The sequence below is a fragment of the Mustela erminea genome, chromosome 4 (assembly GCF_009829155.1).
Source record: "Mustela erminea isolate mMusErm1 chromosome 4, mMusErm1.Pri, whole genome shotgun sequence".
In the NCBI taxonomy this organism is placed as follows: Eukaryota; Metazoa; Chordata; class Mammalia; order Carnivora; family Mustelidae; genus Mustela; species Mustela erminea.
Window position 1 is genome coordinate 80,657,811 of NC_045617.1, and position 25,119 is coordinate 80,682,929.

Below are 25,119 nucleotides of genomic sequence, written 5' to 3' on the forward strand. Positions count from 1 at the left end.
AGAGCCCAAACAAAATTATAAATAACCACATACCTAAGCCATTTTCACTATGTAAACTGGACAATAACTTCAAAAACGAAAAGTACATCTCATATATTTGTGAAGTTTTGTTTGTACCTTTTAGGCTCATGTCCAGTTGTTTGATGTACTTTATCAATCAAGACAATTAGTACATTTCAATTTGTTTCTCTGGCCTATGTCCTGGCAGAGCAGAGGCCTGAATGCCATGCTAGGAGAGACTGGAATGAGGCTTGCTTTAAGGATGAGGCTAGATATGAGCGGCAGGACTGAGAGACTGCCCATCGCCCTGAGCTTGGAGGCAAATGAATCAAGGAGGGAAACAGAGAAGCATGTGAGACTCCCAGAAAGTCATTTATAGCCTTTGTTTTTAGGGTTCAATTTGTGGGGCTATGACTTATTTTCTCATTTCTCTTTAAAGAAGTTACTTATCAAAAGACAATTAAAAGTTCCAGTTTAAAAAATTTTATTCTTAAAAAGAATGAACTCCATCCTAAAAGATTTGTTTTTAAAGATTTTATTTATTTATTTGACCGACACAGATCAAAAGTAGGCAAAGAGGCAGGCAGAGGGGGTTGGGGGAAGCAGGCTCCCTGCTGAGCAGAGAGCTGGATGTGGGGCTTCATCCGAGGACCCTGAGATCATGACCTGAGCCTAAGGCAGAGGCTTAATCCACTGAGCAACCCAGGTAGCCCCATCTAAAAGATTTTAATTTTAAGTCTAAACTCAGACAATGAGAGGACATCAATAATGGCAAAATGTCTAAATTAATCGTCTTAGTAATTAACTTCCACAAATTCTTATTCATATGTCTGCATCAAAGATGAAAGCTATATACTAAAAATAGTTCTAAATATTAAGTAAAATGGATTCAGTGAAATGGAATTTCAAAAGGCATTTCAAAAAATTTGTCCCAAAATTGCACAGGTTTTTTTCCTATAAGTCTTCTGCCATGAAATTCTCTTTCATAAGAAGGAAAAAATGTAATAAATATTACTTTTAAAATACACCGGGAGTCAGTGAAAACAGTCTATTGAGTTAGCAAGTGTCTAAGAGTTAAGAATTAGCAAAATACTTCATAGTCATAGTTTGAGCTTGCTTTGGCCAGAAAGAGTGAAATTTCAAGCCCAGACCTCAAAGAGCACTGCACTGAGATGAGTCAGGGGATCTCTGGTGTCAGGTAGACTTTTCATCACCAGAGCATTAGTTAAAATTGTGTTCTGGACACTGTAATGAAAAGCTGTTTTTTCTAATGGATCTGTGGTGAGTTAGCCTAGATTAAATATTTAATGCTGCAATATTAGCACAACAAACACTAATTATCTGCATGTTTGCAGTTCCAAAAGATCCAGAAGAAGACAACAGTCCAGTCATCCTCAGTCCAGGGCCTGGCTTTCCAGAGCTGGGTTATCATGCGCTGGGCAAGTCGTCTGTGAAGCGGACGTGGTTTCCCATCCTGAAATTATTTTGTAATAAAAACTAAATATATATGTCTGCGTGAATGTCGACTAGCACTTCTCAAAAACCTACCAGTCATGGACGAGGACTCTATCTTTTCTGATTTGTCAGGATGTTGAGGGGATTAGAGGAAATTGTTTGAAACTATTATCAGGGTAATATTACTCCCTTTAGCGGGTCTAATTAGTTAACAAATAAGGGATGCATTGCCCTGACTTAACAGGAGATGAATAAAAATAAACATAAATAAGTAATGCTAGAATGAACAAAAAATGTGAGAATCCACAATTTAGGCATATTTCCAAATGATTAACTTGGCAATAAGACAAAACTGCCTAACATATTTTACATAAAACATTTTTAATTATGAATGCTTCTTTTTCTTCCCCCCATTGAAATAAAAGCCAAGAATTCTGTTTTAAATCTTTCAACAAGCAAAGCTGCCCAAGAACCAGATATCTCCACTCTCTCCCAGTGTTTCTCTGGCTTTCCAAACTTTGTGAAAGAATTAATTGGATGTTTTTTTAAAATGCTGATTCAGAGGTCTTAGCCCTAGTGGTCCTCATATAGTAGAAATCTGATTTATATGCATATACCAGGTAATTCTGAGGCAAATGGTCTAGGGAGGGGATCTAGCTATGTGATTTGTGGAGCCCAGGGCAAAATGAAAATCTGAGCCCCTCATTCAAAAATAATTGGAAATCTCAAGATAGCAATAGCAGAGTGTTAAACCAAGACCGACGCCCTTCTAAATATGTAGAAGGGCCCATGTGGCTACATGGGCTGCACACCCATGAAACTGCCCCCCCTGGGCAGTTTATAAACACTGCCTCAGGTGAAGTTTAAAACAGACCTAATATCTCCAGAGCCCTCAGAAACTGAAACAGAAACTACCCCACTGCACAAAAAAACAGGCCTTAGTCAAAAAAGACAGCCCAAAATAGCTTTTTTTTTTTTTTTTCCTCAGAAATCCTTGAGGAGTGATGACTGATGACTGAGGAATGGAAGGATACCTTTTAAAATCTAGTTTTGGGGAAGAGTCAAGAAAGAGTCAAATATCCTAGCCCAGTTTGGGACCAAATCTTTCTTTAATAGCTCTTCTACTGGGACGCCTGGGTGACTTAGTTGGTTAAGTTTCTGCTTTCGGCTCATATCATGATTCCTGGGTCCTGGGATGGAGTCCAACATCGGGCTCCTTGCTCAGTGGGGACTTGCTTCTCCCCCTGCTTGTGCATTAGCTTTCTCTCTCTCTCTGACAAATAAATAAATAAAATCTTTTTTTAAAAAATAGCTCTTCTATAATTCTGTCTCATCAATGAGATCATTATGCAGTATACACAGAGACAGAGGATTTGTCTGAAGCTTTTCTCCAACTGTACAGGAGCCTCAGCACAGTTTAAATCCTCTGAGCCACAGGTGGAAAGGAGGAGAAGGTAGAAAATTACTATGGACCTGGATGCCCAAGTTTCCTGAAGAACTGTCTGCCCAGAAGCATTCTGCCTGGAGGCATTTTCTCCCCACCCAAAACCCAGGTACTGGATAATGGCTCCTCGCTTTATGGAAGAGAAGAATCCATGTGAATCATTGAACACAAGTCACAGTAAAACACCACAGAAAAGTCTGAGCCGAAAAGGCTGGCAACCAAATCAAAGAGGCCTCAGGGTTGCTTTCTGAGCTCAAGAGGCTGAAGAGAATGCATACTTAGGTTACAGTGCTCAGCACAAAATAAGCATGAAGGAAACCAAGCCCAGCACAGGGCTTGCAACACAGAGCACAGGAGCTCAGAAAAGAAAGTAGCAGCGGCGACAGCAGACAATTTATTTGAGGCATGGTAGCAAGTGGTCATACTAGACGAATCAGGAAGGAAAAGGGCCCATAGGAGAACCGAAATTTTGTGTCAGTGGTGAAAAGCATGTGAAGACCAAAGGGAAACAAAGTGGGTGTGTCTTGTAGTCAGAGTTGACTTTTAGTCCTGGGATAAAGAAGGTGGAGGGGAGTGGAGGGAAGGAGATGGGAAGATAGGCAGATGGATGAATAGACTGATAGATCAATAGATAGAAAAGTAATCTGCCTTATCTTGAGGAGGGAATACTAATTAAATAAGACCTTCTTTGTATTACATACAGTATTGAGTTCTTAAATAATTTCCTTTGTTCTTAATGCCTTGAGTTTAAAAAAAAGAAAAACTCAAGCAGTATAAATGAGTATATTAAACCAAAATGGACCCCACAAACTATATCACGCATTTAGTTCCTAATTGGGGAATTTCATTTCTTAGGTCACAAATTATACATTGTGACTGGCTACATTGTTAATTAACTCAAACCAGGTGTGGCCCTGACTGAGGATTTCCAGATTATTTTGTTCTATAGATTGTGTCAAAATAAACACTCCAGGTTGTTTTTTTCAAAACGAGTCTTTTAAATATGGACATCAAATAGTGCATGGTTGAAATAGTCTGTATGTGATACAAGTTAATTAGATGAAAAGAGAGGGAGTGGCAGATGGGAGCAGGAGAAAATGAAGCATTAGAGTTACATTAGAATTTTGAAGAAAAAAAGAATTACAATAGAAAAAACTCTCATTTTTTCTACTTGAACGTAGGCTTCAAAAACTCCACGTTACTACTCTTGAGTAGAAGGAAGCATTTCATTGGAAGCAAGCATTTCATTACAAGGAGGTATTTGGGGGTTTTCACAGGATCAAAATCAAACCATGTAACTTTTCTGAATTTTGTCTCACCAATAAAATGGGAATAACCTTTTGGAATTGTTAAGATTAAATGAAGTAATATGCACATGAAGTTCTTTCAAGTTGCAGGGGAGAGGAATGCATATTGTGGTTGCTTCACTCTCAACAGCTTAGTGCTAGACCTCCTGGAAAGAGAAGCAGCTGACCCTCAAAAGTGAGAGCCCCTGCTCCCTCCTCTAATACCTTCAGTTACAATCTCTACCAGCTTCTCCGTCTCAGTCTCAATAGCATTTTTCTGCCTGATCTATGACTTTCTGTCTTTTCCTATTAGCCTCGACTGCCTCATGGCTCCTGCTTTCTGTTTTCTGGGTACATATGCATTTTAAATGGCTTCCACCTACCTGGTAACTTTCATTCAAACTCTCTCCAGATAGATATTGCATGAGTTAGTCAGGCACCATCCAGAAAGAGCATTCTTGCTGGACAGAGTTCTCCTGCCAGGCTCACTCAAGGTCACTGACTTGCCCATGGATGGTGCCTTTAGATCAGTCCTGTGTCCAATCAGCTGTTGGGCAAATCATGAGAAATCGCCTGTAATAACATTCCTCAGAAGGAGCAATCAGCAGGCAGAAACTCAGAGCATCCAGTCCTTAGCTCAGTAAGGAGCAACGAATGTGAATTTTTAGCTGTGTGGAAAGAAGAAAGTGAAGGAGTAGTGATGGAATCAGACACTCCGTTGTCTCCCTTTTCAAATAGCTCATACCAGGTCTTGATAAATATCAATCTTGATGAATATCAGGTGGCAAAAAACAGTGGTGTGGGTGGGTTTCAAGGAACAGGAGAATGTGAATAAGAGAAAGTGATGAAGAAGGAGAAAAGAGAGAGTATGTGCATGCAGAGATAAGGAAGTCAAAGAATAAAAACACTGGAAGAAAATGTGAGCAAAGAAATGATGGCATAGACCCAAGGAGAAGCCGAGAGGAGGAGAACAGTCCTAAAGGAAGGGATGTGAAATGAGAATACTCAACTCCAGGGCAGCTGGGTGGTCCGGTTGGTTGAGTGACAGGTCATGATCCTGGAGTCCCAAGGACAAGTCCCACTTCGGGCTCCCTGCTCAGCGAGGAATCTGCTTCTCCCTCTGACCTTCCCCCATCTCGTGCTCTCTCTCTCATTCTCCCTCTCTCTCTCTCAAATAAATAAACAAAATCTTTAAAGAAAAAAAAAAAAAAAGAATACTTAACTCCAACATCCCAGAACACAGCTCACGGCATAAGTCCAGCCTCCTAGACATCACAATCACTCCATTCTCATCTTTTCCAAACAACCTGACTGTCGAATGGAGGTAAAGACAGAAGGCAAGCGTTTTGAGTGGGCTTCTCACTCCTGGGTGCTAGTCACTTCCTGTCACTTAAAATGCTGTTGCTCTTCTCAGCTGAATCTATTTCTCTGACATTAGAAACATCTCATCAGTCCTGTGTTAATTAGAGGAAAACATAATAGCTTCTTGCCCTTTGCTTTGCTTTGCTCAGAAATCAAGGACATGGTAAAGACATGGCTAACAGTGCAGAGAGAGATCAAAAACAAAAGGCTACTTCTACTTTCCGTTCTTCTTACCTTCCTACTCCCACCTCAGTTCCCTAAATTTAGGGATTAGCAGAGCAAACAGGTGCATTTATCAATATTTGCTGGATAAGTCATCACACTTATAATATTATAAGTCATTACACTTATAATATCCTGCAAAACTTCAAATGATCCCTCACTCCCTCCTTCTTCCAATGCTTCACATGGCCTGAAGAGCGCATCTCTTCACCCCGCTCCCAAATTCCCCCAAGTAATTCCCCTCAAATCTAGTCCTTGTGGATTTGTTCTTTTTCCTTTCTTTCTTGGAACCAGTCTCTTCTCTTATCTTGAAGAAATCTTCTGCTTTATCTGTTTTGAATCAAGCAGATCTAGGTCACTTCTGCCTGTGACCTAGGACAATTACCTGCTGTCCCAATTCTGCCTCCTGGGTCATCAGCCACAGGATGACCTAACCAGGGCCACGTGGCAGAGAGGAAGGGGAGGAATTTGAGGTTATTCTGATATCAGTTGTAATCTCCATCATAGTCATCATAATTTTTTATTTCTAATCCCCGACTTTACAACCATAGATGGCTTAGAGCAGGGAAGCCTTATTCTATCCAGGCTCAGGGAACAAAGGTGGCCACTAGCACGTTAGCTCAAAAGAAGAATCTTCTTCAAAACCTGCTTTGGGAAACAGGAGGTTTTATTTCCATCCCAGCTTCAAATTTATGCATCCCAGCAAGAATTATGGCTCAGGTTTTGTGTTTTGTTTATGTGTTTAAGGAATCTTATTGTGCGAGTAGTTTATTTGAGAAACTATCTTCTTTCTAGTGCATTTGTCTTCTCTACAGAGGCAAAGTAGCAGGCCTTGTCTCTTTGGTGTCTTATACATGAACAAATAAGTCAGGAAAATGTAACTGCTAGTCAGGTCCTTAGCAAGGTCACCAAACAACCAGCTGGCTCAACCAAAAATTTTACCCAATTTTCAGAGAAGACAAACTAGATAAAGCAAAGCAAATAGTCAGGTTTACTAAATATGCCGTAAAAGATAATAAAAAGCATTTCATGTTATTTTTTTATTGGAAACTTAAATCTATGCTTAAAACTTTCAACTTAAAATCACTAAACTTATATTCATCCATCCATCATCTTCACTTTTTTCCCTATAAAATAGGAAATGCCAAAACTGATCCTTTTTCTTGTGCACTAAGTTTACTATTGATGAAAACAAATCCATTACTATATGAGAATAAGAATGTAGAATAAAATTAACATTGTGAAGGTAGACAGTGAAAAAATCTATGTAGCTTTCCAATTCCATTATTCTCTTTAGACAGGACAAGAAGGAAGCTCACTATGGGCATATGTTCAGAGCCCTCTCCTCTTCCAGGTCATATTATATTTTGTTTTCAGAACTCACAAGATTTGCAGATTGCCACGACACAGGACAGCAGGCACCATCCCATGCTCATCCTGTCCCAAGTACTCTTTCTGAGTACTGAAGACACAGCAGTGCTTCTAGTCTCCTGGACTCCCAGATTATAGATGCCTACCCCAGAAGCATGGCTGGCTGAAGCCAAGATTGGTAGGGAAACAGCGACAGAGGTATTAAAAATACATCGAAGCCAAGACTTTCCCACTGGTGCAGGTGCCGACAGCTGCCCTAGGGCTACGCAGCCATGTCCGTGTCTCTGACCCTGTCATGCAGCAGGTCAGCCCTCCTTGCTAGTCAGTGCCATTTGAGGGATGATGTTGCTGTCATGCTTGCAACAGAGAAAGTGATTTTTTCTTGCTTATAAAAACAGATCAGGATGTCCTGAAAGTCTTTTTGATAGCTTGTTTTGCCTTTAGGAAAGGGAAAAAATATAATTTATTTTTAAAGTTTATCATTTTAAATACAACATACTCTTTTTTTTTTTTTAAGATTTTACTTATTTATTTGAGAGAGACAGAGAGCACGAGCAGGGGGAGAGGCGGAGGGAGAGAAAGAAAGAAAGGGATAAGCAGACTTCCCACTGATCAGGGAGCCCAATTAGGGTCTCAATCTCAGGACCTGGGGATCATGACCTGAGCTGAAGGCAGAACTTCACCCACTGAGCCACCCAGGCACCCCCAACAATACTCTTTTTTTTTAAGTTAAAATATACCAAAAAAAAAAAAAAAGGCAGCAAAAAACATCCATATTGCTAACAAAAATAATAAAGCATGAGGAAATATTTGTGATCAAAATTATGTTAATGGACTAAAACAAGAAATAAAGTCGCTGGTTCTGCTCTTGCTGCCTTCATTTCACATTCAAAATTGACAGAAATCAGATGGAAAGTCACCCTTCAAACACAAATATTGGTAACATTTTGGTATAATTCTTTCCAGTCTTCTCTGCATGTATTTTTATTATTTTTTTCTTTTTTTTTTTAAGATTTTATTTATTTATTTGACAGAGAGAGATCACAAGTAGGCAGAGAGGCAGGCAGAGAGAGAAGAGGAGGAAGCAGGCTCCCCGCTGAGCAGAGAGCCCGATGCGGGACTCGATCCCAGGACCCTGAGATCATGACCTGAGCCGAAGGCAACGCCTTAACCCACTGAACCACCCAGGCGCCCCTATTATTTTTTTCTTAAGATTTTATTTATTTGACAGACAGAAATCATAAATAGGCAGAGAGGGAAGCAGGCTCCCCGCTGAGCAGAGAACCCGATGCGGGGCTCGATCCCAGGACCCTGAGTTCATGACCTGAGTCGAAGGCAGAGGCTTTAACCCACTGAGCCACCCAGGCACCCCTCTGCATGTATTTTTAAAATCGAGTGGCAATACATCATGCAAACAATCTTGCCCTCTTAACCATTTTTTTACAAGTCCCTAGATAATTGTCTCCAGTTTCAGCCCTTCAGCATTCTCCTCAACTATGGTGTTCTCATTCCCTATTATTCTTTATAGTTTGGCCCTATGGTAATATACCAGTAAATATAATACAGCCCAATTTTGCCTCGATTTTGAACTCTATATAATGGACTCCTATTTTATGTATTCATTTGTGGCTTGTTTTCCCTCAACCTTCCTTTTTGATATTTACCCATGTTGGTCGATGTTACTCTAATTCAGTATTTTATCGCACAATTAACCCACAGTCTATATTGCCCATTCTACCGTTCGTGGAATTGAGGTGGGCTTCTGTTTTCTGCTACTATGGACTATACTGCTATGACTATCCTTGTACATGTTGTCTTCTGTCACATAATCTTCTTTATTTTTTTTCTTTTTCCTTACCTTTTTCTTTTTTTTTCCAGATGTAAAAACAATTCTCAGCTTGCAGACTGTACACAACTGACCTCAGGCTAGACTTAGCCCATGTATCATAGTTTACCAGCCCCAGCTGTACTGGACATGAAAGATTTTTCATATCTTTTTGAGTCAATTTTATAGATGACATTTTCCTAGAAATGTGTTCATCTTTTTAAATTTTTGACATATTAGAATAAAACTGTTCATAATGTCCTCTTATCATTTTAATTTCTGCAACACTGAAGTTATGCCCCCTTTTCATTTCTAATATTATTTGTCTTTTTTCCCATTTTTTTCTGATCATACTTGCCATAAGTTTATCAATTTTATTCATATAACAAAGATCCAATTTTTGTCTCTGTTAGTCCTTTCTAAGTAATGTTTGTTTGGTACCTCACTAATTTCTACTATTGTTTTCATCATACATTTCCTTCTTTCTTCAGGTTTACTTAGTTCTTTCTTTTCTAACTTCATCTTTATGGAAATGCATAACAGCAGCTTTCAGCCTTTCTAATAAAAGTCCTTAAAGCTATGTATTTTCCTCTAATAATGCTTTTGCTATTTCCCATAAGTTTTTATAGACATTGCATTTATTATCATTCAGTTTTACATATTTTCTAATTTTATCTATGATTTCTTCTTTGGTATATGACTTATTTAAAAATAAGTTTCTTAGTTTCCTATCTACAGGATATTTTTATTTGTCAGATAATTTTTTTATTAGAGTTTTCTACACTAATTTTTTTTAAGCTTTTATTTATTTGACAGAAAGAGAGAGAGATCACAAGTAGGCAGAGAGGTAGGGCGAGGCGGAAACAGGCTCCTGGCAAGCAGAGACTGATGCGGGGCTTGATCCCAGGACCCTGAGATCACGCCCCCAACCGAAGGTGGAGGCTTAACCCACTGGGCCACCCAGGTGCCACTCTAGATTAATTTTATTGTGGTCAAATAATATGGCCTGTAAAATGCCAATTGTCAGCAAGTTTTTGACACTTACCTTAGGGCAAAGTATGTAGTCAATTTTTTAAATGTTTCATGTGTGTTTAAAAAAATTGAGATTTAGTTGTGAAACACCTTGACCACTTTATTGTATATCCATTATTCAACTCTTCTATATCTTAATTTTTTCTATATTTGTCAGTTACTGAAATAGGTATATTAAAATCTCTGAAAATGATGGACCTTTTTTTATTTATTTTTATGCTTTTTGACTTAAAATTATTTTGTCTGATAGAAATAATAAAGCTATACCAGGTTTCTTTTGATTCAATTTTGTCTAAAATGTGTTATTCTTCTTTTGCTTTTGAGATTTTTTTTATTATTATGCTATTAGTGTTTATCTTGTAAGCCGCCTATATCTCAATTTTACTTTGTTTTGTCTATAATCCAACCTAATAATATTTGATTTTTTCAGGGAAGCATTTATCTACTGATATTTGAATTTCTTCCTATCCCTAAATTTTAAAAATTATCTTGTCTTTTCTGTTTTCTTTTCTCTTTTTTTTGTCTTATTTTAGATTACAGAATATTTTATCATACTATTAATTTGAAAATTACATATACATTCGATGTGTCTTCTTCTGATTACTTTAGAAATTTTAATGTGCATAATTAACTTAGCAATATTTAAAGTTAATCAATCTTTTCTTTCTATCTGAACAATACAAGGCTCTTCAGTTCCATTTAATCCCCTCCTAAATTTATATATTATTATCAAGCAGTTATTTTAATTTTTTGTTTAATTTTTACTCCACAGGGTAAGTTTTTAGTACAATCAAATATGGTTATAGAAGCTTCGATTTACTCTCATATTCACCACTTTCTCTGCATTTATTTATTTATTTATTTATTTATTTATTTACTGCATCTCAAATCCTCTTCTATTTGTTTTCTGCCTGAAGTAAAATGTTTCAGACTTCCTTTTGTTAAGCCCTGATGGATGCAGACTTCTTCAGTTTGTATTGTCTAAGATGTCATTACTGGATCCCCATGTAGAGGCAACCCTGCATTGCTCCTGGTTAACAGGAGATGTTTTTCTATTTAACTCCACATCCTGGATAGGTCCTCGACATTTTTATCCTGGTCCTAGAGCCGCAGTCCAAGATTACTACCCCAAAATGCAGATTAAAGTCCAAGTTCACCTGGTTATACAAACACCCCAACTTCAAATCTTTGCTTACTTTCCCGGATTCCAGATCTTATTTTCCTGACTTTCTAGCTCACAGATATTCTTTAAAGATTTAAAAATATATAGGTACTCCCGTATTTTTTTAAATGTCAGTCTATTTATTGAATGCTAAATTTTCATTTACTCACATAATATGAATTGAAGAACATTTTCCCATGTTATTTAACAGTCTTTGTAAATACCATTTTTGAGAAATTTGTGTTACACAGAACAAATGTACTGTAGTTTACATATTATTCTACTATTTGGCATTGGTTTCTGTATTTTACCACCACAAATAATGCAGAAAGGAAACTCTCTCATGAAGCAGAAGCAACAAACAAGATAAAAAGATACAAACATTTTAAAGACTTTTGATACATATTACTTGATGCATTGGTTTTTCTTTGTTTACTCAAAAAAGTGAACATTTTTCCATTTTTTTTTCTTTATGGATTTAGCTATTAGTGTCTCTTTTTTAAAGTTATCGGTAAGAACTCCTTTTCAACATTATTATTTCTTCTAAAAAGATTGAATAAGAGTAAGCTGAATTAAAATGATTCGTGTGAAGCAGCCTATTAAAGTTCAATTTCTATATCCATCCTACCTCTTTACTCCTAAGCACAATGAAGTGTGGGTGGCAGCATTGTCCTAAACTATTTGTCACAGCTCGGTGAATGGATTATCACCTGGTTTTCATAGCTGGCTAAAACTGAAGGCTATGCATAAAACAATTAAAAAAAAAAGAATTGAATATGCAAATATCCATATTTTTAGACATCCTATTATTATCTTGTGTCAACTCTTCTGTTCATATCTATGATAATCAAGAAAATTATAATATTGGAAGAATACTGGATTATATTTTATGAATTGTTGTGCATGTATATAAATAAAACAATTAGAATTAGTCAGTACCTGTCCTCCTAAATCTGTGCATTTCTAAAGTTACAACCAGCATCTCAAAGTTGCAGTCACATAGGATTAACATCTGACAGTGCCTGGCTCACTTTGGGAGTCAAGCTAAAGATCAGTTCACTCCAGAAAACAGAACTTGGCCTCCTCTCAAAAGCTAGGGCCAAGAGACCATTGCAGGCAAAAAGGAATGCCTGGGAATCAAAATCCCTTACTTTGCCCCAGTTTGAGAGGAAAGAACCTTAAAGAAGAATTAATATCTGAATACAAAGGAAGAATATTAGGTGAAATGACTAAATCTAGTCACACAATTAGAATAGATGCCAGTTTTTTTGAGGACTAGGACCCTGCTCCACACACCCTGCTACCTTCTTAAGACTTCTTTGAGCTGCAAGGTCTATGACATGCAGAGGTTTATAAAATGAAATCTGTTCCCTGATCTGGGATGGCGTAAGAATTATAAATTCACAAACCAACTACATTAAAGAGAAATTGAGAATGACTTAAACTCACTCAGTCTCAAATTACTTTTATTAAAACCCTTCAAATAGTTGGTGACTTTCAGAATGTATTCGAAGATAATATAATTCTTAGTGGATCGACAAATCATATTAAAAATTATAAACATACCTGGGTGATTCAGTTGGCTAAACATCTGACCTCGGCTCAGGTCATGATCTTAGAGTCTTGGGATTTGAGTCCCATGTCTGGCCCCACACTCAGCAAGGAGTCAGTTTGTCCCTTTTCCCATGCCCCTCCCCTCTTCAAGGTCTCTCTGTTTTCTCTCAAATAAATATATAAGATCTTTTAAAAAATAAGATAAAAGATAGAGGCACCTGGGTGGCTCAGTTGGTTAAGCATCTGACTCTTGATTTCGTATCAGGACATGATACCAGTGTTGTGCTATAGAGCTCCAAGTAGGGCTCCATGTTGGGTATGGAGCCTGCTTAAGAGTCTCTATCTCCCTTTCCTTCTGCCCATACCCTGGACTCTTTCTCTTTCTCTTGATCTCTTAAAAAAAAAAAAAGAAAAAAAAAGAAAGAAAAAAAAAAAGAAAATCATATGTATTTGTGAACTGAGAAATGAACATGTATAAAAGGAAAATGATAACTCTGTTCTACTAAAGATAGTATGCTAATTTAAAATAATACCAGCCTAGGCCAAGTTACATAGTTTCAAAACTGGTCCATGAAACAGCCTTTAAAGATCCTATAAAATTAATTTTTAAATAAATACTTCACAGGCGGGGGAGGAGTCAAGATGGTGGAGAAGTAGCAGGCTGACACTACTTCAGCTAGCAGGAGATCAGCTAGATAGCTTATCTAAAGATTGCAAATCCCTGCAAATCCATCGGCAGATCGAAGAGAAGAAGAACAGCAATTCTAAAAACAGAAAAATATCCACTTTCTGAAAGGTAGGACTGGCGGATAAGTGAATCCAAAGCCTTGGGAAGATAGACCCCAGGTGGAGGGGCCGGATCCCGGCAAGCGGCGGAGCAATGGAGCACAAAATCAGGACTTTTAAAAGTCTGTTCCACTGAGGGACATTGCTCCAGAGGCTAAACCGGGGCAAAGCCCACACGGGGGCAGCGTGGCCTCAGGTCCCACAGGGTCAGAGAAGGATCAGGGGTGTCTGAGTGTTGCAGAGCTTGCGGGTATTGGAACGGGAAAGCTGGCTACAGAGACAGAGCCGACATTAAGATCACAGCTTGGGGTTGCCTTGAAACAGCCGCAGGCTCCGTGAGTTCAGAGCGCGGCCGGAGGTCAGGCAGACGGGAGTTACTGGGCGCTGTTCTCTGAGGGCGCACTGAGGAGTGGGGCCCCGGGCTCTCGGCTCCTCTAGGCTGGAGACCAGGAGGCCGCCATTTGTATTCCCGTCTTCCGGAACTCTAGGGAAAGCGCTCAGGGAACAAAAGCTCCTGAAGCAAACCCAAGCGGATTACTCACCCGGCCCCTAGTAAGGGCGGTGCAATTCCGCCTGGGGCAAAGACACTTGAGAATCACTACACCAGGCCCCTCCCCCAGAAGATCAACAAGAAATCCAGCCAAGACCAAGTTCACCTACCAAGGAGTGCGGTTTCAACACCAAGGAGAGCAGCAGAATTCCAGAGGAGGAGAAAGCAAAGCACGGAACTCATGGCTTTCTCCCTCTGATTTTTTAGTCTTGCAGTTAATTTAATTTTTTTCTTTTTCAATTTTTATTCTCTTCTTCGGATAAAATTTTTTTTTAACTTTTACCCTTTTCTTTTTTAACGTTTTATAACTAGTTTATCTAATATATATATTTTTTCTTTTTTATACTTTTCTTTATTCGTTTTCTTTTTTTAATTCTTTTCTTATTTTTCTTTTTTTTTTCTTTCTTTCTCATTGAACCTCTTTTTATCCCCTTTCTCCCCCCTCACGATTGGGGATCCTTCTGATTTGGTTAAAGTATATTTTCCTGGGGTTGTTGCCACACTTTTAGTATTTTACTTGCTCCTTCATATACTCTTATCTGGACAAAAATGACACGGCGGAAAAATTCACCACAAAAAAAAGAACAAGAGGAAGTACCGAAAGCTAGGGACCTAATCAATACAGACATTGGTAATATGTCAGATCTAGAGTTCAGAATGACAATTCTCAAGGTTCTAGCTGGGCTCGAAAAAGGCATGGAAGATATTAGAGAAACCCTCTCAGGAGAAATAAAAGAACTAAAATCTAACCAAGTTGAAATCAAAAAAGCTATTAATGAGGTGCAATCAAAAATGGAGGCTCTCACTGCTAGGATAAATGAGGCAGAAGAAAGAATTAGCGATATAGAAGACCAAATGACAGAGAATACAGAAGCTGAGCAAAAGAGGGACAAACAGCTACTGGACCATGAAGGGAGAATTCGAGAAATAAGTGACACCATAAGACGAAACAACATTAGAATAATTGGGATTCCAGAAGAAGAAGAAAGAGAGAGGGGAGCAGAAGGTATACTGGAGAGAATTATTGGGGAGAGTTTCCCCAATATGGCAAAGGGAACGAGCATCAAAATTCAGGAGGTTCAGAGAACGCCCCTCAAAATCAATAAGAATAGGCCGACACCTCGTCACCTAATATTAAAATTTACAAGTCTTAGTGACAAAGAGAAAATCCTGAAAGCAGCCCGGGAAAAGAAGTCTGTAACATACAATGGTAAAAATATTAGATAGGCAGCTGACTTATCCACAGAGACCTGGCAGGCCAGAAAGAGCTGGCATGATATTTTCAGAGCACTGAACGAGAAAAACATGCAGCCAAGAATACTATATCCAGCTAGGCTCATTGAAATAGAAGGAGAGATAAAAAGCTTCCAGGACAAACAAAAACAGAAAGAATTTGCAAACACCAAACCAGCTCTACAGGAAATATTGAAAGGGGTCCTCTAAGCAAAGAGAGAGCCTACAGGTGGTAGATCAGAAAGGAACAGAGACCTTATACAGTAACAGTCACCTTACAGGCAATACAATGGCATTAAATTCATATCTCTCAATAGTTACCCTGAATGTTAATGGGCTAAATGCCCCTGTCAAAAGACACAGGGTATCAGATGGATAAAAATCAAAACCCATCTATATGTTGCCTCCAAGAAACTCATTTTAAGCCCGAAGACACCTCCAGATTTAAAGTGAGGGGGTGGAAAAGAATTTACCTTGCTAATGGACATCAGAAGAAAGCAGGAGTGGCAATCCTTATATCATATCAATTGGATTTTAAGCCAAAGACTATAATAAGAGATGAGGAAGGACACTATATCATACTCAAAGGGTCTGTCCAACAAGAAGATCTAACAATTTTAAATATCTATGCCCTCAACGTGGGAGCAGCCAACTATATAAACCAATTAATAACAAAATCAAAGAAACACATAAACAATAATACAATAATAGTAGGGGACTTTAACACTCCCCTCACAGAAATGGACAGATCATCCAAGCAAAAGATCAACAAGGAAATAAAGGCCTTAAATGACACACTGGACCAGGTGGACATCACAGATATATTCAGAACATTTCATCCCAAAGCAACAGAATACACATTCTTCTCTAGTGCACATGGAACATTCTCCAGAATAGATCACATCCTCGGTCCTAAATCAGGACTCAGCCAGTATCAAAAGATTGGGATCATTCCCTGCATATTTTCAGACCACAATGCTCTGAAGCTAGAACTCAACCACAAGAGGAAGTTTCGAAAGAACCCAAATACATGGAGACTAAACAGCATCCTTCTAAAGAATGAATGGGTCAACCGGGAAATTAAAGAAGAATTGAAAAAAATCATGGAAACAAATGATAATGAAAATACAACGGTTCAAAATTTGTGGGACACAACAAAGGCAGTCCTGAGAGGAAAATATATAGTGGTACAAGCCTTTCTCAAGAAACAAGAAAGGTCTCAGGTACACAACCTAACCCTACACCTAAAGGAGCTGGAGAAGGAACAAGAAAGAAACCCTAAGCCCAGCAGGAGAAGAGAAATCATAAAGATCAGAGCAGAAATCAATGAAATAGAAACCAAAAAAACAATAGAACAAATCAACGAAACTAGGAGCTGGTTCTTTGAAAGAATTAATAAAATTGATAAACCCCTGGCCAGACTTATCAAAAAGAAAAGAGAAAGGACCCAAATAAATAAATCATGAATGAAAGAGGAGAGATCACAACTAACACCAAAGAAATACAAACTATTATAAGAACATACTATGAGCAACTCTACGCCAACAAATTTGACAATCTGGAAGAAATGGATGCATTCCTAGAAACATATAAACTACCACAACTGAACCAGGAAGAAATAGAAAGCCTGAACAGACCCATAACCAGTAAGGAGATTGAAACAGTCATTAAAAATCTCCAAACAAACAAAAGCCCAGGGCCAGACAGCTTCCCGGGGGAATTCTACCAAACATTTAAAGAAGAACTAATTCCTATTCTCCTGAAACTGTTCCAAAAAATAGCAATGGAAGGGAAACTTCCAAACTCATTTTATGAGGCCAGCATCACCTTGATCCCAAAACCAGACAAGGATCCCATCAAAAAAGAGAGCGATAGACCAATATCCTTGATGAACACAGATGCAAAAATTCTCACCAAAATACTAGCCAATAGGATTCAACAGTACATTAAAAGGATTATTCACCACGACCAAGTGGGATTTATTCCAGGGCTGCAAGGTTGGTTCAACATCCGCAAATCAGTCAATGTGATTTTCTATTTACTATTTAACATAGTACTAGAAGTCCTAGCCTCAGCAATCAGACAACAAAAGGAAATTAAAGGCATCCAAATCGGCAAAGAAGAAGTCAAATTATCACTCTTCGCAGATGATATGATACTATATGTGGAATACCCAAAAGACTCCACTCCAAAACTGCTAGAACTTGTACAGGAATTCAGTAAAGTGTCAGGATATAAAATCAATGCACAGAAATCAGTTGCATTTCTCTATACCAACAACAAGACAGAAGAAAGAGTAATTAAGGAGTCAATCCCATTTACAATTGCACCCAAAACCATAAGATACCTAGGAATAAACCTAACCAAAGAGGCACAGAATCTATACTCAGAAAACTATAAAGTACTCATGAAAGAAATTGAGGAAGAAACAAAGAAATGGAAAAACGTTCCATGCTCCTGGATTGGAAGAATAAATATTGTGAAAATGTCTATGCTACCTAAAGCAATCTACACATTTAATGCAATTCCTATCAAAGTACCATCCATCTTCTTCAAAGAAATGGAACAAATAATTCTAAAATTTATATGGAACCAGAAAAGACCTCGAATAGCCAAAGGGATATTGAAAAAGAAAGCCAACGTTGGTGGCATCACAATTCCGGACTTCAAGCTCTATTACAAAGCTGTCATCATCAAGACAGCATGGTACTGGCACAAAAACAGACACACAGATCAATGGAACAGAATAGAGAGCCCAGAAATAGACCCTCAACTCTATGGTCAAGTAATCTTTGACAAAGCAAGAAAGAATGTCCAATGAAAAAAGAACAGCCTCTTCAATAAATGGTGTTGGGAAAATTGGACAGCCACATGCAGAAAAATGAAATTGGACCATTTCCTTATACCACACACAAAAATAGACTCAAAATGGATGAAGGACCTCAATGTGAGAAAGAAATCCATCAAAATCCTTGAGGAGGACACAGGCAGCAACCTCTTCGACCTCAGCCGCAGCAACATCTTCCTAGGAACATTGCCAAAGGCAAGGGAAGCAAGGGCAAAAATGAACTATTGGATTTCATCAAGATCAAAAGCTTTTGCACAGCAAAGGAAACAGTTAACAAAATCAAAAGACAACTGACAGAATGGGAGAAGATATTTGCAAATGACATATCAGATAAAGGGCTAGTGTCCAAAATCTATAAAGAACTTAGCAAACTCAACACCCAAAGAACAAATAATCCAATCAAGAAATGGGCAGAGGACATGAACAGACATTTCTGCAAAGAAGACATCCAGATGGCCAACAGACACATGAAAAAGTGCTCCACATCACTCGGCATCAGGGAAATACAAATCAAAACCACAATGAGATATCACCTCACACCAGTCAGAATGGCTAAAATCAACAAGTCAGGAAATGACAGATGCTGGCGAGGATGCGGAGAAAGGGGAACCCTCCTACACTGTTGGTGGGAATGCAAGCTGGTGCAACCACTCTGGAAAACAGCATGGAGTTTCCTCAAAATGTTGAAAATAGAACTGCCCTATGACCCAGCAATTGCACTACTGGGTATTTACCCTAAAGATACAAACGTAGTGATCCAAAGGGGCACATGCACCCGAATGTTTATAGCAGCAATGTCCACAATAGCCAAACTATGGAAAGAACCTAGATGTCCATCAACAGATGAATGGATCAAGAAGATGTGGTATATATACACAATGGAATACTATGCAGCCATCAAAAGAAATGAAATCTTGCCATTTGCGACAACATGGATGGAACTAGAGCGTATCATGCTTAGTGAAATAAGTCAAGCAGAGAAAGACAACTATCATATGATCTCCCTGATATGAGGAAGTGGTGATGCAACATGGGGGCTTAAGTGGGTAGGAGAAGAATAAATGAAACATGATGGGATTGGGAGGGAGACAAACCATAAGTGACTCTTAATCTCACAAAACAAACTGAGGGTTGTTGGCGGGAGGGGGCTTGGGAGAAGGGGGTGGGGTTATGGACACTTGGGGGGGTGTGTGCTTTGGTGAGTGCTGTGGGGTGTGTGGACCTGGCGATTCACAGACCTGTACCCCTGGGGATAAAAATATATGTTTATAAAAAATAAAAAATTTAAAAAAAATACTTCACAGGCTTCAGTCATAATTTAATAAGAAAATTTTACAACAGTTTATGTTAAATGGTTTAAAACTTATGGTTTTAAATGGTTAAATGGTTTAAATTTATCATTCTCTCTCATAGTTCTAAGGGTTACCTGGGCTCCAGTGATTCTCACTTGGAGTCTCTTATGGAATTGCACTCAGCTGGTAGCTGAGTCTAGAGGCAGCTAATGATTCAACCCGATTAGATAGCTGTGATGGGTGGATGTCAACTGGGAACTCACCTGCAGCTGTCAGTTGGAGTGCCTTCATGTGGTCTTCCTTATGGCTTCAGCTTCTCACAGAATATCACCTAATTTCCAAGAAAGTGTCCCAAGAGCAAACATTCTAAAAGACAAAAAATGAAAGTTGCTAGATGAATTAAGGGTTCTCCCCAGAACAGGTGCATCATTTTCCTTCCACGTTAACCCATTGGTCAAGGAGTTACAGGTCTAAATCTGGCTCAAGGGGACAGAGAAATAGACTCTACATCTTGATGTAGCAATAGAGAAGAGCATATTTGGGGTGCCTGGGTGACTCAGTCAGTTGAGCTTCCAACTCTTGGTTTCCTTCGTTTCAGCTCAGGTCATGATATCAATGGTGTGGGATTGAGCCCCACAATAGAGCAGTCTGCTTGAGATTCTTTCCCCTCCTCCCTCTCCCTCTACTCTTCTCCTTGCTCATGTTTTGTTTGATATTTTCATTTTCATTCAGTTCAAAATGTTTTCTATTTTCTTTTTTGATTTCTTCTTTGATCTATAGGTTACATAGAAGAGTATTATTTTTTCCAAATACTTAAAGATTTCTGGTGTCTTTCTGTGTTTACTTCTAACTTAATTCTGTGGTCAGAAAATACAATTTATATAATTTGAATTTTTTTAATTTATTGAATTTTGTTGTTTCATGGTGCAGAAGATGTTGAATCTTAGTAAGTATTCTCTATATATTTGTAAAGAATGAGTGTGCTGTTGTCTACTAGAATGTTACATACATGTCAATTAAGTCAAGTTGATTAACAGTGCTGTTCTAGTCTCCTATATATTTTCTAATTCTCTATTTCTATCAGTTAATGAAAGAGGACTTAAAATATTTCTAAATATAATTATGGATTGTATATTTCTCATTGCAGTAATATCCACTTTTGTTTTACGTATTTTGAAGTCTTGTAGCTAGATACTTAAACATTGAGGACTGTTATGTCCTCTTGATGAATTAATACTTCTTTACTCTTCATGATATTCCTTTCTCTGAAACCTCTCAGAAATAATATAGTCAGTCTGGCTTTCTTTTGATTAGTCTTTGCATGATTTATCTTTTTCCATCCTTTTCTGTTCAACCCATTTGTGTCTTTGTATTTAAAGTGGGTTTTTTATAAGCCACAGGTAATTGGGTTTTGCTTTTTATCTGACAATCTCTGACTCTTAATTGGAATATTTAGACCATTTGTATTTAATGATTATTAATGTGGTTGGTTTTAAATCTACCATATTGCTATTTGTTTTCTATTTTTCACATATGCTGTTTGTTCCCTTTCTCCTCTTTCTCTTTTGAATTAACTAGGTTTTATGTGGTTATGTTTTTATCACCTTTGTTGCTTATTAGCTATATTTGTGTGTGTGTGTGTGTGTGTGTGTGTGTTTTAGCAGCTGTTTATGGCTTATAGTATACATTTTTAATTTATCAGTTTACCTTTGACTACTATTGTACCACTTCACATATAGTATGATGATTTTATAACAACATACTTTCATTTTTTGTATTCCTGTTTCAGTGCTATTGTTGATGCATATTTTTCTTCTATATATGTTATAAACTCCAAAGACCATTATTGCTATTTTTGCTTAAGTCAATTTTTAAATATTAAGAAATGAATATTTTATATGTAGCCATATAGATATCATTTCTAGTTTTCTTTGTTTCTTTGCATAGATCCAACTTTCTATCTGCTGTAATTTTTCTTCTACCAGAAGGACTTCTTTTACAAGTGTAAATCTGATTACATCACTCTTCCAGAGAAACTCTTCAATGGGTTCCAATCACACTTAATATAAAACCCAAAATTCTAACCGATGACTTACTGGATTCTCCATGGTCTGGTCCCAGGCTACCCTTCAGAGTTGAATTTTCCTCTCATTCATTCCTTAAGTCTCTTCAGTCAAGCCCCCTGCCAAGTACAGGCTTCTCCCAAAACTTTTACAGTTGCTCTACCCTTTATCTGGGCAGCTCTTTCCCAATTTATCACTTGTCCTGTTCTCTCATTCCATGGAAATCTCTCCTCTAATATCACGTCATCAGAAAGGACACACACAAATTTCATTTCTCATGCTTTATATCACTTTATTTCTCTTCAGAACACATAATACTGCTTGAAGTCATATTATGTTTTTGTTGATTATCTCTTAGCTCCCTCATTAGACTTAGGCTCCATGAAGATAAGAATTTTGTTTTGTTCACTTGCATATTTCCAGTGCTTTGAACAGTGGTGGCTGACACATAGAACTGGCTTAGAAAAAAGTTGCCCTTCAACAACTGCCTGAGTTGATTCTGATAACCATTATTATCTTATATCAAACAAATTCTGAAAAAGAGGATTTAGAGTAGGCTGGATTCTGGAAAGAATTCAAGAATAATACACAAGTTTGGCAATCTTGAAATTGCAGTTCCTTTTCTATTAATCCAAATAAGCTAGCTTTTAATTTCAAAGCTACAATTAAGGTTCCACCTCAGGGCAATAGAGGGTAAAGAACAAAGGGCAAGAGAGCCTTTTTTCTTCTTAATTGCTCCTCATCCTCCCCAAACCCTCAACATTTATTGAGCATACAAAGGCATTAGGAAGGAGGGAAGGAAGGAGAGGATGAAGTGTCAAACTTCCTTGGAAGAAGGAAGGAGCTGCCAACCTACCCCTACTCCCACTGTCATAACCTGACAGCTTCAAACAAATTTGAGTTCAAGGATTTTGGAAGTGGATAAAATTTGTGAAGCTGCTCCATGTTTGAGAGGCTTGTTTAATTATTTTTTCCATTCAACTGGCTATGACTTATGACCCAGATGAATGACCCAGCACCAATGTCTTCTGCACATAGTGTCTATACCCATCATTTCTGTGCTCTGGATCCCCTGCTAAGACAAAGGGATATTATTTAGTGTTATATTATTAGTCTCTAATTTATATTTAATATTTTTGGCTTACACCGTTCTCAGTCATCATTTTCTATGACTCATAGAGATAAGTTTATGCTGCATAAATTCTGTCTAATGCAAATAACTCCCTATTTTATGTTTTTTTTCACCCACAAAAATATCCGTACTTATAATCAGAGGAAAGACCATTACAAACTACTATGGTAGTAATTTTGGGGTAGGGTTCCATAAGCAAGAATTACTTCCCAGATTCCTTTTACCGCATCATGCTTTCATAATTTATATATTTCAGAAGTATTATGCAAAGTAACTGCAAGAAATAAAGATACCATCGGAATCCATTTTTTCCCTAAGCTCTAGAACTATTCATGATTACAATAAGAATTAGATATTTTGACTCCTCTAGTCTTTGTTTATACAGAAATTGTCTAAAACTAGTCCTGTACAATCCACAGTTCACTCATGAGATTACTTTGAAGATTAAAAAATAACGCATGTGAAGAATTTAACATATAATAACCATTAATAAATATTAAGTATTATTGATTAATAAATGATGGTTTTCCATGTACATAAACTTAACTTATGCAGAATATTACAAAGTAATTTTTGAGACACTCCTTCCAGTTTCACAAACCTAAATTACAAGGAATTGCTAGTCAAAACAGTATATGATTACTGTGAAGGACAATAGGATAAAGTACCTTTTTTAGGTACAACAATAATTTTATTATTTCCTCAGTTTATTCTACAGTGATAGATTAATAGAAATGTCTTTCATTCATCTAACAAATACTGAATGATCCTGAGCATCTAATATAGAGCAGGTGCTGGAGCATAGTAGCAAACAACACAAGCAGTTTCCATGTTCCCATGGAGGTTGCACTCTATCATGAATGAATAATATTAAGTGCATGACTTACAAATGTGATGAATACTAACAAGGAGAAATGCAAGCAAGTAACTGGCTCTTAAACTAAAGTCGATCTGGATTAAGAAATGATTCTTTGAGGAAATGACATGACTTGCTATTTTACCTAGATACATAAAATTGCATGCTTTTTGAGGTTTTTTTTTTTAAAGGTTTTATTTATTTATTTGACAGACAGAGATCACAAGCAGGCAGACAGGCAGGCAGAGAGAGAGAGAGGAGGAAGCAGAGCAGAGAGCCCGATGCGGGACTCGATCCCAGGCCCCTGAGATCATGACCTGAGCCGAAGGCAGTGGCTTAACCCACTGAGCCACCCAGGCGCCCCGCTTTTTGAGATTTTTAAATACTAGGAACTGAAATTTCAAACTTACATTTATAATTGTACTAAAGTCATGTTATGCAGTAGTTAGATACGGCAGTTGCTATCTGATTATGGTTTATAATTAAAACTACCTTGGGAAACTCCTTAAATTATCCCCCCAAATTCAGTGTGTATTGTAATATTTCTATTCTATTGACAATATTGAATTTTAACTGAGCCCTGTGCTCCTGGAAAACAATGAAGGTTAAGAAATCCCCTGTTCCTTTGTGTTCCAGGAAACGGAAGAATAAAGAAGGACCCTTCCCCACATGACCTAAATAAGAATTACAGATGGCCCACGGTTACCTAGAGTGAGACCAGACAATGTGCCTCCAAATTCCCATTCTTTGCTTCATAAATGATCAGCAAAACTGCTTATCCCACTGATCTATGTGAACAAAATGCTAACCAAACTTTGGTTAAACCCCTTTTCTTTCCCAAGTTCCTGAACTTGGGTTCACCGGCTTCTTGAGTCAGCACACAGCCCTCCTCAAACAGGCTGGTCTCAGTGTAAAACATTCTCTGAACTACCATCAGATCATACCACTCATCCACTTCTCCCCACCTAATTCTTTCCAGCCCACTCCTCTCTATAAAATAAAAACCAACTTTTTTTGTCCCACTCGTGAGAAGCTTGCCTTCCCCATCTCACAATAATCCCTTCAAATAATGTATTTACTAATCCAGATTTGTTTTTTGTTTGACACTAAACACCAGACCCCAATACAGTATCTTCAGTAAGTACAATACAACCAAGTTTTATACCAGCATTTGAAGAGATTAATGTTTTCTCAGTTGTTCAACGGATAAAATATTTTGTTGGTAAGGGGGAACAAAAAGTACATGCTTTCAGACACTAGAATCACAAAAAGATCCCGGCATAATAAGAGCTCTGAGAGTACCTGAGACTGAAGACCAGCGCAGGCCAGTCTTCCCTTCCCTTCCACCCCCCAGTTCATGCCGAAATACGAGCTCACCGAGTGGGATGACTGGTGGAAACCTCCCCAACCCCCAGAACTTTTTCTTCCTTTTCTTTTCTTCCCTTTCTCTTTTTTTCTTTTTTGGACTGCATACATATTGTCGAATTCAGATAAGTGAAATGCAAGTGGATTGTCTTTTCCATATTCTAAAACACTACGATAGAAAGGGAGACAAAAGGAAGAAAATGTAATGAAATCTCATCTATCAGGAACCCTTAGAGGCTGTGTCACTCTGAAATGTTGAAGATTTTGTTCACTTAAATCTC

The 25,119-nt window shown here is 37.9% G+C and overlaps 1 pseudogene; it reads left to right on the forward strand.

Annotated features, from left to right (window-relative positions):
- Positions 1-1,345: 1,345 nt before the first annotated feature.
- Positions 1,346-25,119, forward strand: part of LOC116589351 — a 37,462-nt pseudogene continuing 13,688 nt past the window's right edge.